Raw genomic sequence first — 16,846 nt, 5'->3', positions numbered from 1 at the left:
TGAGATTGGGCCGGGTCGGGATTAGGGACGGACAGGCAGATGGGATTAGATGAGTTGGATGCCAGGATACAGAGGATCCTCCATGAGGAGGTTGTGGCCATCTTCCGGGATCAGATTCTGGAGATGTTCGGGTCTATCAAGACCATTATGATGTAGTTCTTTGACAATCATTATGCAGTTATTGCTGAGACGGCTGCTGATGTAGCCTCCGCAGTCGTGGCAGCTACAAGTGTTAGGACAGGGCGGGTCTTTCAGTATCGGGACTTCGATAATACAAAACCCCCGAATTTCGATGGAGTCTAGGACCCGATTATGGCCATGAGGTGGCTATTTGATGTGGAGAGGTGTTTCTTCATGTGTTCATGCTATACTGAAGAGAAGGTCTGGTGTGCTCTCAACCTTCTGAGGTCCGAAGCGAACGCTTGGTGGAGATTTGTTACGGGACGTACTCTGATGAGCAGAGGGATGTGGTATCTTGGCATCAATTCTGAAAGATGTTTCGTACTCGCTACATTCATCCGGTCGAGCGGGAGAGGATGGCTTAGGAGTTTTTAGACCTTAGGCAGGGATCGATGTCGGTGATGAAGATTACCCGAATGTTTACTGGCAGGGCTATGTTTTGCCCTGAGTTTGCTTCAGAGCAGGCTCAAATGACTCGTTATCTGAGCATGCTCAAAACGGATATCAGGAAGTTTCTTTCTACAGAGTGGTGTTGTACTTTGTTGGAGTTGCAAGAGGTCGCCTAGCAGCGTGAGATTGAGATAGAGTTTCAATTGAGAGAGCAGAGGCAGGCCCTCACATATTTCCCCTCATTGCCACATTTTTGGCACCGACTACTAGATCGACATGCTCTGACATGAACCTTTCCACAATTCGCACAAGCACGGCCTCGCTACATTCTGAAAGATGTTTCGTACTCGCTACATTCATCCGGTCGAGCGGGAGAGGATGGCTTAGGAGTTTTTAGACCTTAGGCAGGGATCGAAGTTGGTGATGAAGATTACCCGAATGTTTACTGGCAGGGCTATGTTTTTCCCTGAGTTTGCTTCAGAGCAGGCTCAAATGACTCGTTATCTGAGCATGCTCAAAACGGATATCAGGAAGTTTCTTTCTACTGAGTGGTGTTGTAACTTTGTTGGAGTTGCAAGAGGTCGCCTAGCGGCGTGAGATTGAGATAGAGTTTCAGTTGAGAGAGCAGAGGCAGGCCTCGGCCCAATCCCAACCGGTGCCGAAGCGGTTCAAAACTGTTGATTCTAGGTCTGGAGGTCAACGAGGTCGTGCTTGTGCGAATTGTGGAAAGGTTCATGTCAGAGCATGTCGATCTAGTAGTCGGTGCCAAAAATGTGGCAATGAGGGGAAATATGTGAGGGACTGCCACCAGTCTTCCCCAGTTCTGAGTATGAGGATTTGCTATCATTATGATCAGGTTGGCCATGTGAAGGTCAATTGTCTATTGCTCGCCGCCATGCCAGCGCAGGCTCCTGCGCCGGCTACATTGAGGATCACTGACGGGAGTCAGGGCAGGGCGGAGCCCCGAGGGCTTGAAGTCGCACTTTCCAAATCACTACCTAGGAGGCCAGGATAGCACTAGATGTTGTGATTGGGATGTTTTTATCCCTTATCATATTGACTATATTTGTTTTATGCCCATATCTTTGTACCTCTATTAGGTACGTTCGTAGTAAACTCCTTGCTTTCTTTAGTGTTGTTTGACTCGGGTGTGAGTGGGTCTTTTCTTTTTTGGTCCTTCAGTAAGGAGTTTGTTTTGCCCATGTGGGAGTTAGAGTGTCCGTTTCATGTTTTTATCGCCAACGAACATGGGGTTTCTGCTTCTTCGGTTTATCAGGGTTGCATTCTAGAGATCTTCGGGGTATCCTTTCCAATTGATTTTGATTCTGATTCCTATGGCGGATGTGTATGTGATCGTGGGTGTGGACTGGCTAAGCCATTACGGTGCCTTGATCAATTGCGACGGACAGTGTGTGGTAGTTTGAACCCGAAGTGGAGGGGAACTGGTTATTTATGGAGAGTGCACTAGGTTGGGTTCAGGGTTTTGTTCGGCAGCCGGGGCTCGGCAGTATATTCAGCATGGGTGTGCAGGTTATTTGGCTTATGTTGTGGATACGTGGGTTGGGGATCAGATGTCTGTTGTTGATTTTCATGTTCTCAAAGAGTTCACTGATGTATATTTGGAGGATTTACCTGGTGAGCCTCCTGAGAGGCAGGTCGAGTTCAGGATCGACCTTGTGCCAGGTGTGGCTCCTATTGCCAAGGCGTCATACCAGTTGGCACCGCCTGAGATGCAGGAGCTATCATCTCAGATGTAGGAGCTTGTAGGCAAGCAGTTCGTCCATCCGAGAAGTTCTCAATGGTGAGTGCCGATTCTTTTTATTAATAAGAAGAATGGTTCGCACCCGAATGTGCATCGATTACAGGGAGCTAAACAAGTTAATGGTGAAGAACTGTTATCCCCTTCCGCGGATTGATGATTTCTTTGATCAGTTGCAGAGAGCATCTTGATTCTCCAAGATTGACCGGCAGCCTGGGTACCATCAGGTCAGGGTGAGGGAGGAGGATGTGGAGAAGACCGTGTTCTAGACTCATTATGGGCATTATCAGTTCGTGGTGATGCCATTCAGGCTCACCAATGCACCTAAGATATTTATGGATTTAATAAATCAGGTATGTAGGCTGATGCTCGATCGCTCAATTATTGTGTTCATTAATGATATCTTGGAGTATTCCAAGACCAGAGAGCAGCATAAGGAGCATCTTCGCGAGCATCTGGGGATTTCAGTTCCTTGGACACCTCGTTAATATGGATGGGATTTTGGTCGATTTGGCGAAAATCAAGGCGGTGATGTAGTGCGAGGTTCCAAAATCTCCCTCGGATATCAGGAGTTTTATGGGTTTTTCAGGGTACTACCGAAGATTTATTCAGGATTTCTCCAAGATTGCAATATCCCTCACTCGTATGATAAGGAAGGGGGTAGATTTTCGGTGGAGCCCTGAGTGGCAGTCAGCATTTGAGACCCTTTGACAAACACTCTGTGAGGCCCTAGTCTTGACCCTCCCGAAGGGAATTGAGGATTTTGTGGTTTTTTGTGATGCATCCATCACCGGCTTGGGAGCAGTCCTCATGCAGAGAGGATGATTGATAGCTTATGCTTCTCGACAATTGAAGCCGCATGAAATGAGATATCCCACGCCCGATCTTGAGTTGGGACCGGTGGTTTTTGCTCTCAAGATTTGGTGGCATTGTCATTAGGGGGTCCGTTGTGCCATCTACACTAATCAAAAGAGTTTAAGGCATATTATGGATCAGCTAAACCTGAACATGAGGCAGCGCAAGTAGATGGACATAGTCAAGGATTATGACTACGAGATCCTTTACCATCCGGGTAAAGCGAACGGGGTGGCGGATGCCCTGAGCCACAAGTTTGTTGGACCTTCTATTGAGATGGCAAGTATGAGGATATCTGTGGATTCTCCACTTGTGGGTTTGATTAAGGAGGCTCAGACTGAGGGCATTCGAGCGGAGAATTGGAAGATTAAGAGGATCCGGGGAGAGATCACCAAATTTGTGTCAGACAGTCGCAGGTTGTTGACCTGTTGCGGTTAGGTGTGGGTTCCAGTGTCCGCTAAGTTCAGATAGATGATGTTGGAGGAGACTCATTAGTCTCACTTTTCTATCCATCTGAGGGCCACCAAGATGTATCAGGATTTGAGACTGAGTTATTGGTGATCGTGCATGAAGAGCGAGATTTCCTGGTACGTCAAGAGATGCTTGACCTGTAGGATGGTCAAGGCTGAGAATCAAAGGCCGCATGACAAGCTATAGCCTCTGGAGATTCCTATGTGGAAATGAGAGCAGATTTCTATGGACTTCATCACCAAGTTGCCTAAGGTAGCAAAGGGTTTCAATGTTATTTGGGTCATCATGGATCGATTAACCAATACCCATTTTCTGGCAATACGGGAGAGCTCGTCAGCTGAGAAACTGTCCGATGTGTATATTCGCGAGGTCGTTGCTCGCCATAGGGTTCTGGTCTCTATTGTTTCAGACTGTGATGTTGAGTTCACCATTCGATTCTGGCATAAGTTTCATGAGGAATTGGGCACGTAACTACACTTCAGCACGACTTATCATGCACAGACCGACGGTCAGAGTAAGCGGATCATTCAGACTCTCGAGGATATGCTGCGAGCGCGCATCATAGATTTTGGTAGGAGCTGGGACTCCTACTTACCTCTTGCAGAGTTCTCCTACAACAACAGCTTCCATTCTAGCATCGGTGCTCCGCCCTTTGAGCTTTTTCATGGGCGGAGATGTCGCACCCCATTTTGTTGAGGCAAGGTTGGCCATAGGGTCATGCATTGACCGAGGTGGTTCTGAAAACTACTGAGATGATCCAGTAGATCAGGCAGAGATTGCAGACTGCACAGAGTCGGCAGAAGATCTATGCCGACCCACGCTGATCTGAGTTGGAGTTTCAGGTCGGTAACATGGTGTTGCTGAAGGTCTCACCTTGGAAAGCTGTGATTCACTTCAGGAAGAGGTGAAATTGGGCCCCTGATTTATTGCACCATTCTGGGTTACAGCTAGTGTTGGAAAGGTTGCTTATATATTGGATCTTCCGGAGGAGCTCAGTCAGATTCATAGTAATTTCCATGTTTCACAGCTGCGAAAGTGAGTATTGGACGAGGATATAGTAATATCATTGGATGATATTCAGGTTGATTAGCACCTAAACTATGTCGAGAGGCCAATAGCTATTCTAGAAAGAAAGGTAAAGGTTATGTGCAGCAAGGATGTACCTTTGGTAAATGTATAGTGGGAAGATCGGAGGGGATCCGAGTGGGCCTAGGAGCCGGAGGCTGAGAATCGGTAGCATTATCCGGATTTGTTCTTCGCAGAAGGCTTCAAGGACAAAGCCTAGTTCAAGTGGGGTAGAGTTGTAACATCCTGACTTCCAAGTATGAGATTCATTTCTTAAAATGTAATTTCCCCTTTGGAACTCGTCGAGTTGATAGCCTCAACTCGACGTGTTGAAGACTTTTGGGCCGCGCTTATTTTTGGACCAACTCGACGAGTTGGTGGCTGATTAAGAAACCCTAATTTTTAGGGTGTTTCACCCTATTTAAAGGCATTATACTCTTTAGGTGGCCTCCTTATTCGTCTCCTCTGTCCAGAAAAACCTAGTTCATGCGTCCTCTCCCATATTTATGTGTATGTAAACTTGAAGAGTGATCTCTTGGTGTTCTTTTGAAGCAGATTGAAGTTTGAAGTGGCTTGATTGAAAGGAAGGATTTAGATCTAAAACCTACTCCTTTTTTGGCAACCATTTTGAGGTACAAAGTTGACACCTTGCTCATCTATTGCTTAGATCTCTTTCTTGGAGGTTTATCGTTATATTTGGCTTATTTTTTGGATTGTTCATGCATTGAGTATTTCATGAAGTTATCACTTTACATCCAGACATCTTATGGCCTCATTGGACTTAAAGTTGCAAAGTTTATCGAGTTCTAGGCCTCTTTCATGCTCTAGGTCCCTTATTAAGCCTTTCCTGAGTCTTCGAGCGTCCTTATGTCATGCATGCATGTCAAGTTAGCAACTATACGTGGGTTTCTAACCCTTGGGTATCAGATCTACATTTTTAAGCATTAGATTCGATAAGAAGGGATTAAAAATGCTTATACTGGGAAAACTCAATGGGTTGTTCTGAAAACTCGGCAAGTTGGCTATGGTTTTCCTGCTTCTCTGGATAATGTAGGAACTTGACGAGTTGTCCTGATAACTCGACGAGTTGGCTCGGGTTTTCCTGCTTCTCTGAGTACTGTAGTAACTTGACGAGTTGGGTCAACATGCACTGTTGACCTTGACTATGACCATGGTTAACCAAGTTTGATTTTGAGGTCATTTTGGTATTTCAGGGTTTTGATAGAAATGGTCACATGGTGGTTGTAGGGATTTGTGTCCGGAGCAGAGTTTTGGAGTTGGATTTTACTGGTTCAGCACTACATGTGAGGTGAGTGTTCCTCACTGTACATTTTATCTATTTACAAGTTTCTAAATAGCTATCTAATCACCAAAACTAATATCATACTTCAGTCCAATACTCCTAGTGTGCTACAAGTGCTTAACCCTACTCAGTCCCTTCGTAAGGGGATCTGTTCGGTTTTCCTCTGACGATACCCACTTCACTACGAGGAGTCCTCCTACCCAATGTCTAACGAAGTGATATTTCCTATCAATATCTTAGGATCTGCCATGATCCCTCGGTACCTTGGTTAAGGCGACTGCACCATCGTTATCACAAAAAATTTCCATAGGCTCCTTTATGGAAGGTACAACTCCAATGTCTCCAATGATGTTCTTTAGCCATATCGCCTCCTTCGACGCCTCGCTTGCTGCTATATACTCTGATTCGCACGTTGTATCAGTCACAGTCTCCTGCTTGGAACTTTTCCATATTACTGCTCCTCCATTTAGATTAAATACCCAGCCTGACTGAGAGCGGAAATTATCTCACTCGGTCTCAAAAGCTAGCATCACTATACCCTGTCACTCTCAAGTCATCACTCCCACCAAGGGTAAGGATCCAATCCTTATTTCTTCATAAGTACTTAAGAATTTTCATTACCGTAATCCAGTAAAGAAAAATCCATGTTCAAAGAAAAAGCCACGTCAGGGCGAGTACAAAGAAAAAGCCAGGGTTGCCTTGATATCGACTAACCATGTTCAAATAAAAAGCCACATCAGGGCGAGTACACGTCATAGCATACATGATCGAGCCAACAACAGAAGCATAAGGTACTCGACTCATATCTGCTATCTCAGCATCGGTACTCGGACGCTGAGTCTTACTCAGTTTGGTATTGCTCTGGATAGGCAATTCTCCTTTGTTGGAATTCTCCATGCGAAACGGTTTCAACACTTTATCCAAGTAAGTACTTTGACTAAGTCCTATTTGTCTTTTACTCATATTTCTCAAAATCCTTATTCCCAGAATGTAAGCAACTTCTCCAAGGTCCTTCATAGCGAAACACCTCCCAAGCCAGGACTTAACCTCCTGCAAGGTTGGGACGTCGTTTCCTATGAGCAGTATGTCATCTACATACAATACGAGGAAGCTAAATATACTCCCACTAGCTTCGACATATACACAGGACTCATCCTCTCATCTGGAAAAACCAAACTCTTTGACTTTCCCATTGAAACAAAGATTCCATCTACGAGACGCTTGTTTCAATCCATAGATGGACTTCTCAAGCTTACACACTCTATTCGGGTACTTTGCATCTACAAAACCCTCTGGTTGATTTATGTAAACATCCTCAGCCAAGTTTCCATTAAGGAAAGTGGTTTTAACATCCATATGTCATATTTCATAATCATGAAACGCAACTATGGCTAGCATAGCCCTTGTAGACTTTATCTTCGCTACTGGTGAGAAGATCTCGTCATAGTCAACTTCAGGAGTTTGAGTAAAGCCCTTCACAACCAATCGCGCCTTATATGTGTCTACTTCCCATCCATGTTGGTCTTCTTCTTGAAAATCCATTTGCACCCGACCATCTTACGACCTGGCACATTGTCAACCAAGTTCCAAACTTGATTGTCATACATGGACTGAATCTCACGGTCCATAGCCTCTTTCCACTTTGCAAACCCTTGGCTCGCCATGGCTTCCTTGTATTTATTAAGTTCAACCAAAATTACCAGTGTGCTATCACTGATAAACGTATCACCTTCACTTGTTATATGGAAACCATATAAAACAGGTGGAACGCTAACCCTAGCGGAACGTCTTAGAGGTAAGGACTCATTAACTAGTTCAACCGGAGTTTCCTCCTCGGGTTGAGTGCTAGTTTTTGAGGTTCCTTGATCACTTGATTCTTGAAGCTCTTCAAGATCAATTTGTCTCCCACTGTCCTCTTGGCATATGAGTTCTCTCCTTTGGAAAACCCCTCTCCTCGCAACGAAGATAACATTGTCACTCAGTCTATAGAAGTGATATCCAAAGAATTTATGTGGGTAGCCAATGAAAATACATTGCTCACTAAGAGGTTTGAGCTTGTTGTGAGTCTCTTGTCTTATGAAAGCCTCGCAACCCCAAACATTGATATGTGCTAACGAGGGAACCATCCATGTCAACATCTCGTGAGGTGTTTTGCAACCTTCTTTTTTGGGACTAGATTAAGGATATGGGCGACAGTCTCTAAGGCACACCCCCATAATGAGATAGACAACGAAGAACGACTCATCATGGAACGAACCATGTCCAACAAGGTTCGATTGTGCCCCGCAGCCAAACAATTAAGTTGTGGTGTCCTAGGTGGCATCAATTATGAAACAATTCCACATTACTTAAGATACTCCTGGAACTTGATACTAAGATACTCACCACCAGGATCGGATTGGAGCATCTTTATCTACCTGCCCAATTGATTCTCCACTTCATGTTTACACACTTTGACTTATGCTTGATGAAGTAGATATAGCCATATCTTCTATAATCATTGGTAAAAGTCACATAGAAGCGGTTAGAATCCCTTACAGTTGATCTAAAGGGTCCACCCACATTCGTATGTATGAGATCCAATAATCCCTCACCCCTTTCACAAGAACCAGTGAAGGGTGACTTAGTTATCTTTTCAAGCAAACAAGACTCACACATGTCATCCGACCTAAGGTCAAACGACTCCAACACTACATCCTTTTGAAGTTGGGCTATTCGTTTCTTGTTGACATGTCCAAGATGACAATGCCACAAGCATGCTTTGTCCAAACCATTGGACTAATCGATATGCAACACATTATTTCCTAATTTATCTACAACCATCACAGTTTCATATACTCCATTACAAGGCAATGCTTCAAAATAAAAAGTACAATTAAAGAAAGCATTTATAGAACCAATTTCATTATTAAACGAAAATCTAAAACCTTGTTTGTACAAACCATCAAAGGAAATAATATTCCTCTTCATCTCTGACGAGTAGCAACCATTATTCAATTCTAATCCTAACCCACTACTAAGCACTAAAGAATAGACTCCAATCTTGGTGACATGATACACTTTCCTATTCGACATGATCAAATTCATCTTCCTATGCTCCACATCCCTACTTCTTCTTAGAACTAGCATGTGATGAGTTGTTAGACAAAATAGTGTAAATACCTACAAAGGTGGGCTTTATCTTCCCATCCTTGATATCTTGCAGATACTTCGGGCAGCTTCGTTTCCAATGACCTTTATCATGACAATGGAAGCACTCTGCATCCTTTGGATTGGAAGAAGGAGCACCAGGACCACCTTTGGATCCATTCGAAGAAGAACCATCAAGGGACTTTCCCTTGTGGCCCTTAGAGGGAACTTTCCTCTTTTTCCCTTTCCCATGTCCAATTTCAAGGACTGGGGCAACAGCAGTAGGAGTGGGTACAACATACATGCCTTTCAAACCACCTTCAATAGTTCTTAGTAGGCATTGAAGCTTGCTTAGAGTGGCGTCCTCCTTGTTCATATGATAGGTCATTATAAAATGATCATAACAAGGAGGAAAATAGTGTAGGATAATGTTAATAGCCAACTCTTCGTCAAAGTTAACATTCAACTTCAGCAAGCGGTCCGCATACCTTTGCATGGAGGTAATAATTTCGTACCTTTCTTGTCATGGAGGTAATAATTTCGTACCTTTCTTTGTTATTATCATGGAGGTAATAATTTCGTACCTTTCTTGTCGAGCACTTTGATGGTACCTTTCCTTCAAATCTTGGTGCATTTCTAAAGGCCAGAAGTCCTCATAGGACCTATGAAGCTCAGGAGTCATGGGTGCAATCATGATACATGACACCTTTGTTGCGTCCTTGTGTCACGTCCTTCTTATGAGCCTTATACTTAGCCAATTCCTCAGGAGTAGCAGTTTCTTCATTAATTTCCTTCGGCTCTTGGTCTAGGACATATTCTTTTTCCTCGTATTGAAGGTCCATGCCTATGTTATGAATCCAATCGTTGAAGTTGGACCCATCAAAGATTAAACTCCCGCATAAGTTCATAAGGGAGAAAGAGCCAGAAGAGTTGGAGTCAAAAGCGTTGGAGGTAGACATTTAAAAAAGAAGAACAAGCTTAATTAGATAGAAAATCCTAAATCTGACACCCTAATGAAATATTAAGGCTAGGACCCAAACACCATAATTCACCATTCAGAAAAGGGATGTCATAATCTAATTGCAAATTATTTGAAGGGAGGTAAATGACGATTTACCAATTTCACCACCCAAAACCAAAATTTTGAAAGAATTAAGTTTTATGAAATTCCTAGTTCTTTGAGATTCATTGAAATTTTCAATGGCATGTTTCAATCTCTATTATGCCCTTCAAATTTGTGACTGGGATACCAAGGATCACAAACAAGGTGTGAATAACCATGCAAATATGCTTGGTACTCTTGATGTCACTTATCACCTAATCAATGTGTCGGTAAGCCACACACGCTCCATTGATCTATGATAAACATCGAGCTACCCTTTGCCACCCTTGTTAGTCCTAAATTAGTGTGTCGGTTAACCACACATGCTCCATCAACGACTTAGCAATGTGCAAAGTGCAATTTCATGGAATAACATCATTTTCACATTTTTCCTAAAGTAACTAAGATTAGAAATTTATGAAAAACATTTAGTTACTTTATAAGATCATTATACTTATTAATGAGGAATTAGTTTGTCCTATCCTACCCGTTCGGCTAACGACCCGCCACCAATCAAGGAAGCAGTTGGTGAGAGTGGACACTCATTCAACCGCCATTTTATAGGAAGTTTGTTTATACCCCCTTATAGATCGGCTTCAAGAATGAAGCCTACTAATAGTAAGACTGACTCATCTTATATATAATATATATATATATATATATATATATATATATATATATATATATATATATCTTTTAATATTATGATAGTATAAGGGTTGAATTTTAAACTTTTAAAAACTCTATGGTTTAGAATTTAAATATTTCAAAATCAAAACTATTTAATTAAATTTTAAATTCCAAAACATGGAGGTAAATTTTGAAACTTTTCAAAATCTTTTTGGATTAAATTTAAACTTATAAAATAACTATATAATTTTATCTTTTACCAATTTAACCTAATCCAACTAACATGGCAAGATAATCCAAACCAAATAATACAAATAATTAGTTTTTCGTATAATCTAGTATTTATCCTAAAATTTACAATTGTCATTTAATTGGATGAGGATAATCATTACTTTATCAGAAAAATATAATTTTATGATTTAAAAACAGTTTTTGATAATGATCCTAATCCAATCTGGTCAAAATTCCGAAAAGTCTGCCAATAGACGAGCCGACTCATCGAGTCAGGCAATGAACTAGTCAAGTCCCACAATGGACTTGTCGAGTTCGTCAGTCCGAGAGTAGATTTCGATTTTTTTCAACTTTGAACATTCAACCAATGCATCAATATAATAGAAAATACCCTAATGTCTAATACCACTTATGGGTTTTCAGCACTACAACAATCCTATGGTGCACATGCAACCCTAATGCTTTGGATCTAGGTTTTCTCAAGTTATACATGCAATATTGAATATTCAAAGCATAAACCCTAATCTACCATACAATTTTCGAGAATTACAACATACAAACAAGTTAAAGGAATACATCTTTGTTCTAGCTAGTGATCTTCAACCTTTTAGAGCTTAGTACCTCTAATAAGTCACAAACACCAATAACAAATGGAGGAAAATGAGAGAGAGGCTAGGAGGCACTTAAAAATCAGCTAGGGTTTCTCTTAGAAGCACAGGGCCGATTTTCGGAGTGCAAGGGGTCTTATTTATTGTGTAAGAATGTGACATCCCCAAAATCACAGCCAGAAAAGACCAGTTTCATTTATGCTTTTAAAATAATTTTGGAGTAAATCCTTTTGATTTAAAAGAGTTGCGGAATTTGTTCCCAAAAACAAAATATGATAAAATAATATTTACCAAAGCATTTCATAAATAAATGTATTTTCATTATATAATCAAAACTCGGGATGTCATGTTCCGATACAGACCAAAAATCATAAACGACATATTACAAGCCATACAACAGTTATATACATATACAGGCTCATAAACAAAACAACTTGATGATTCATTCATCTTATGCCCTCGCGCCACTTCCTGTAATACAAATACACTGAGTGGGTCAGGCTTGGGAGCCTGGTGAGCATATAGGGTTTTCAACCCACAATAAATAATTATATTTAATTTCATCAACCAACTATAACCTGATTACCCATTCCCATTATCCTCACTTTACGTCCCTAAAACAACATCTATTACAAGGGAGCTAATCTAGGATTTTCATCGGGACAGACATTACTGGAAGGTGTTTCCTCAGCAATAGATGTCCTCAAGGCAACCATGAGGAGGATAGAGTACACCGGTGAACACATCGTTCACAACACCTACAGGTTATGAACCTGCAAGTGTTCCACAAGACTGTCTAGAAAGATTATGTGGTCGTCATCCATACTCCGCTAGATGACTAGGTCAACAACAACAAAATTGAGGCCTCTCATCAGTTTATCACACATCAACTATATACCCATGATTTACCCCAGCATTTTAGTAGATAAAAAATATATATAAACATACATATAAAACTTTAAATCATGTATAATATATCCATTCAATACTCAAACCAGATAACATATAATATGAGACACATAGCACATATTATTATAGAGATACTTCATATCTTTGTGTTATAAGAAAGTAACTACACACTCATTTGATCAGAAGATGATTGGACAACACTACGGCTTTAAAAGTAGTATTCTTTGGTGAAACTAGAAGATCTTCACACACCGGGCTACTCGCAGGCAGAGCTTCGGCTCGTAAACTCTTTTCTTCTCGGGATCTTCAAGCTTCGGGACTCGCTTCGGGTCTCGGGATGATACCGGGGCTTCGGGGGGTTAAAATTGGGCTTAGAGAGAGTATCGGGAGTGAGAGAGTAAGGGAGGAGCAACCATAATCGGCTGACCCTTGATTTCTATTTATAGGGTGAATTTTTTGGGTTCATGTCGTGAGTTTCTAATGCTCATGTCGTGGGGCTTGATCGTCATTGCACGCGTCACTCGTCCAGTTGGGTCTGGCAGCTCCGGAAGGGTCAAATCTCTGAATTTACGTCGTGAACACAGTGTTCTCGTCGTGAACTCAAACATAGTACCGGGTTTCGTGCCCCGGACTTTAGAAATTCATAAATTTCGCACACGAGCTCCGTTTTCGACATTCTTTATATCCACGCGTAGGTGAGATTATGCTCTACAACTCTCCTTAAGACTTCCTTGGCTAATCTTGAATTTATTTTTAATAAATTATAAATATATTACTTTTATATTATTTTTAGTAGGCCGGGACAGGAAAATTTCATTATAAATTCATAACTTCTTCATCTGACGTCCGTTCTCGCATATCTTTTTATCGTTTCACTACTATCGATGAGATCTTCGATTCTTATTTAGATTGTTTCGACTAAAAATCACTCGATCTCAAATCGAGGATTCGGGCTGCATACTGCTAATTCGAAACTTCGGAAAAATCATAACTTCCTCATACGAAGTTAGATTTGGGCGTTATTTTTATGCATGCTCTTGGTTTAACGAACTCTACAACTTTTGTTTAGATCACTAAGGCTAGATATCTCTCTATCTTAATTTTATATTTTACGTCATTCGGTGTCGTGCTGGTTTTGTCGCGAAACTTCAACATATCATAACTTCTTTGTTTTAACTTGGATTTCGGCGTTATTTATTTCTCCGTAATCCTTGTTTCGACCACTACAACTTTATTTAAAGATATCAGGCTTATCTAACATTTCATTTTGACACTCATTTTATTCTTAACTCATTAAATTATAATAATTAAGAAAATAAACATATAATTCACATAATACTCAAATATTTCATCATTAATACTTCAAAAGAGTTATCAAGGTTAACCTAGAACTAATACATCAACAATTATGTCTACCCTGGAAATGCAGGTGTTACAATTCTCTCCCCCTTAGGTTGATTATGTCCCCAGAATCACACATCAACAAACAAATGCGGATAGCGACTCAACATGTCACTATCCGTTTCCCATGTCAGATTTGGCTCATTCGTATGTTTCGAACGGACAAGCACCAACTTGACCATCTTGCGTCGCAATTTCTTTGTCTTTCGGTCAACGATTACCTCAGGTTATTCAATCAACCTCTTGTTCTCATCCAATCTTAGTTCAGAAATTGGAATTATGTTAGGAACTTCCCTCGTCAACTTCCTCAAATAACACACATGGAAAGTGTTATGAATACCATTTAGTTCTTCTGGTAATTCGAGCTTGTAAGCTTGGTTCCTAATTCTCTAAAGAACTTTAAACGGTCCCACTACTAGAAAAACAGCCTTTTACGACGCTCATTGCACGTCGTAAAAGGCTCAGACGACGCGCAAATGCGTGTCAAGGAAGGCCCTGTCATAAAGAGAGACGACGCGTTTTTGCGCGTCATCTATAGACGACGCGCATTTACGACGCTCATTTACGACGCGCAATTACGACGCGCGTTTACGACACGCAATGCGTATCAAGGAAGGCCCTGTCATAAAGGAAGATGACACGCATTCGCGTGTCGTAACCTTACGACGCGCGTGTTAATGACACGCAATGCGTATCAAGAAAGCCCCTGTCAAGAAAGGCCATGTCATAAATGAAGATGACACACATTTTTGCGTATCGTAAATTTAAATGTTTAAAAAAAATTAATTTATATATTGATTAATTTTTAAATTAAATTTGCATTTAATTTCTCATAATAGAAATAAAATACCATATACAAAAAATACAATCCATTGCATAATATAAAATAAAATTTCATACTCAAAAAATAAAATAAATTGCACAGATTGTAATGTCATACAAAGAATCATTCAAATGTTAAACAAAAATAATACATTGCTAACATGGGTTATACATTCCTATAAAACTAACAAATAATCATACAACTCTGTTTCTTACTGGAAAGGAATGTCAAACATGATTACAAGTCTCCCTTAATCTTGATTACTCACCTGCTTAAGTAGAATGTTGTTAACTACTAAATGAAACATACAGAGGCTATAATTCCAAAAATAAAGTTAAAAAGTCAACAAAATCAGAAGGTTTTAGTCAAACATATAGAGGCTATAATTCCAATGATTAATAAATGACATTGTTTCAACCACATGCAGATTTACCATTAATTTTGTCCCTATGAGATTCACTACTAAACACATTCTACAGTTTGTAACCAGTTCATGAATTGAAAAGCAATAGGAAATGATAATAATTACCCTTCATGGTTGTGATTATTTACTTACTTTATTGACACCATCATTCCCTTCTAACATAAGGTATGCATGGGGCTTTCCGGTCATTAATGAGTCAGCAGCTTCAATAATTAAGTGAGAATAATCATTCACAGTCTCATGTGTGAACACACCGAAGAAAGCCTACAAACATTTGACAACAAAAGAGAACAAGGTTAGTTTTAAAGAGAAACAAGTCACTCAAGGGCTAAATATATGAAATAGTAATGTTCTTTCCACAAAAAATTATGTTATAGCGTTATACTTCCATTTCTTCTTATCCTAATCCATGATATATAAATGAGTACTTTTTTATAAAAAAAATACTTGTGCTTTTTCCATGTTTCCAAGATGAACATGGTATATCCCTGCTTGAACCAACAACTCAACAGGTAAGTCTTTAGCAGCAGAATAATTCTATTGTGCATTTTTAATATGGTGAAGAGCTTTGTCATGTGCATTTCCCAACATATGCGTTGAAGCCAATACATGGACCACACTCAGATCAGCATCTTTTGGGTTCTTTCTCAAATAATCGTCTAGAATGCTGACAATGCGTTCATGCTGACTACATCTTTGGTACATCTGAAAATACCAAAAAAGTTAATTAATACCCATTCATTCAAATTGGAAAATAACATATATTATATATAGATTTGTAAGTCCAAAGTCGAAACCATTTCTGCTGTCTTCAATGCTTCAATCTATGTGACAAGCTGCAAAACAAAAAAAAAGAAAAAAGAAAAAAAAAATTAAAGCTTCTTCATAGTTTATTTTCTAGTATCAATAATAATATTTATAATTTACCTCGTAGATGATAGTCTCTTTAGCATTAGTCAAACAGTTTGGGACTGAATGAATGATCTGAATTTGTTTATTGGGAGTATTGTATGTATAGCAATTGAGATCAGTTATTCATTATCAATTTATATTACTACTTGTTATTCTATTTATTGGGAGTATTGTATGTATAGCAATTGAAGGAGATATACAGACTTCATATCAGATATTAACTATCCTCTTTTTTTTGAACTTAGAGAGAGAGAGAGAGAGAGAGAGATACCTGTTAAGGCTTCCTGCAACCAGGGTCGTTTGTTCTTCAAGCGTCTGCTTTGTGCTTTTTTTTCAAGCAACATTTTTGTCAAGGTCGGTCCTAGCTAATTTTGGGCCTAGGGCGAAAGTAAAAATGAGCCCCCGTAAAAAAAACAAATATTATAATTAAATAACTAAAATTAATAGTTCATTTTTGGTAGCTTTTACCAAAACAGAAATGATGACCATATCAAAGCTTTTTTATATACAAGACCTATATATTTTTCAAACGAAAGAACTAAATTTAAAAAAAAAAAAAAAGAAGTAAAACCATCTAGGAGCTGGAAAGATACAGAGTAGCTACACACCAAAATAGATCAAGAAAAAAAAAACTAAACAAGGGACAAAACAATC

Source organism: Lactuca serriola, chromosome 4, assembly GCF_051521515.1.
Source record: "Lactuca serriola cultivar US96UC23 chromosome 4, Lser_US96UC23_V15, whole genome shotgun sequence".
NCBI lineage: Eukaryota > Viridiplantae > Streptophyta > Magnoliopsida > Asterales > Asteraceae > Lactuca > Lactuca serriola.
Note: the sequence above shows the minus strand (reverse complement) of the source record.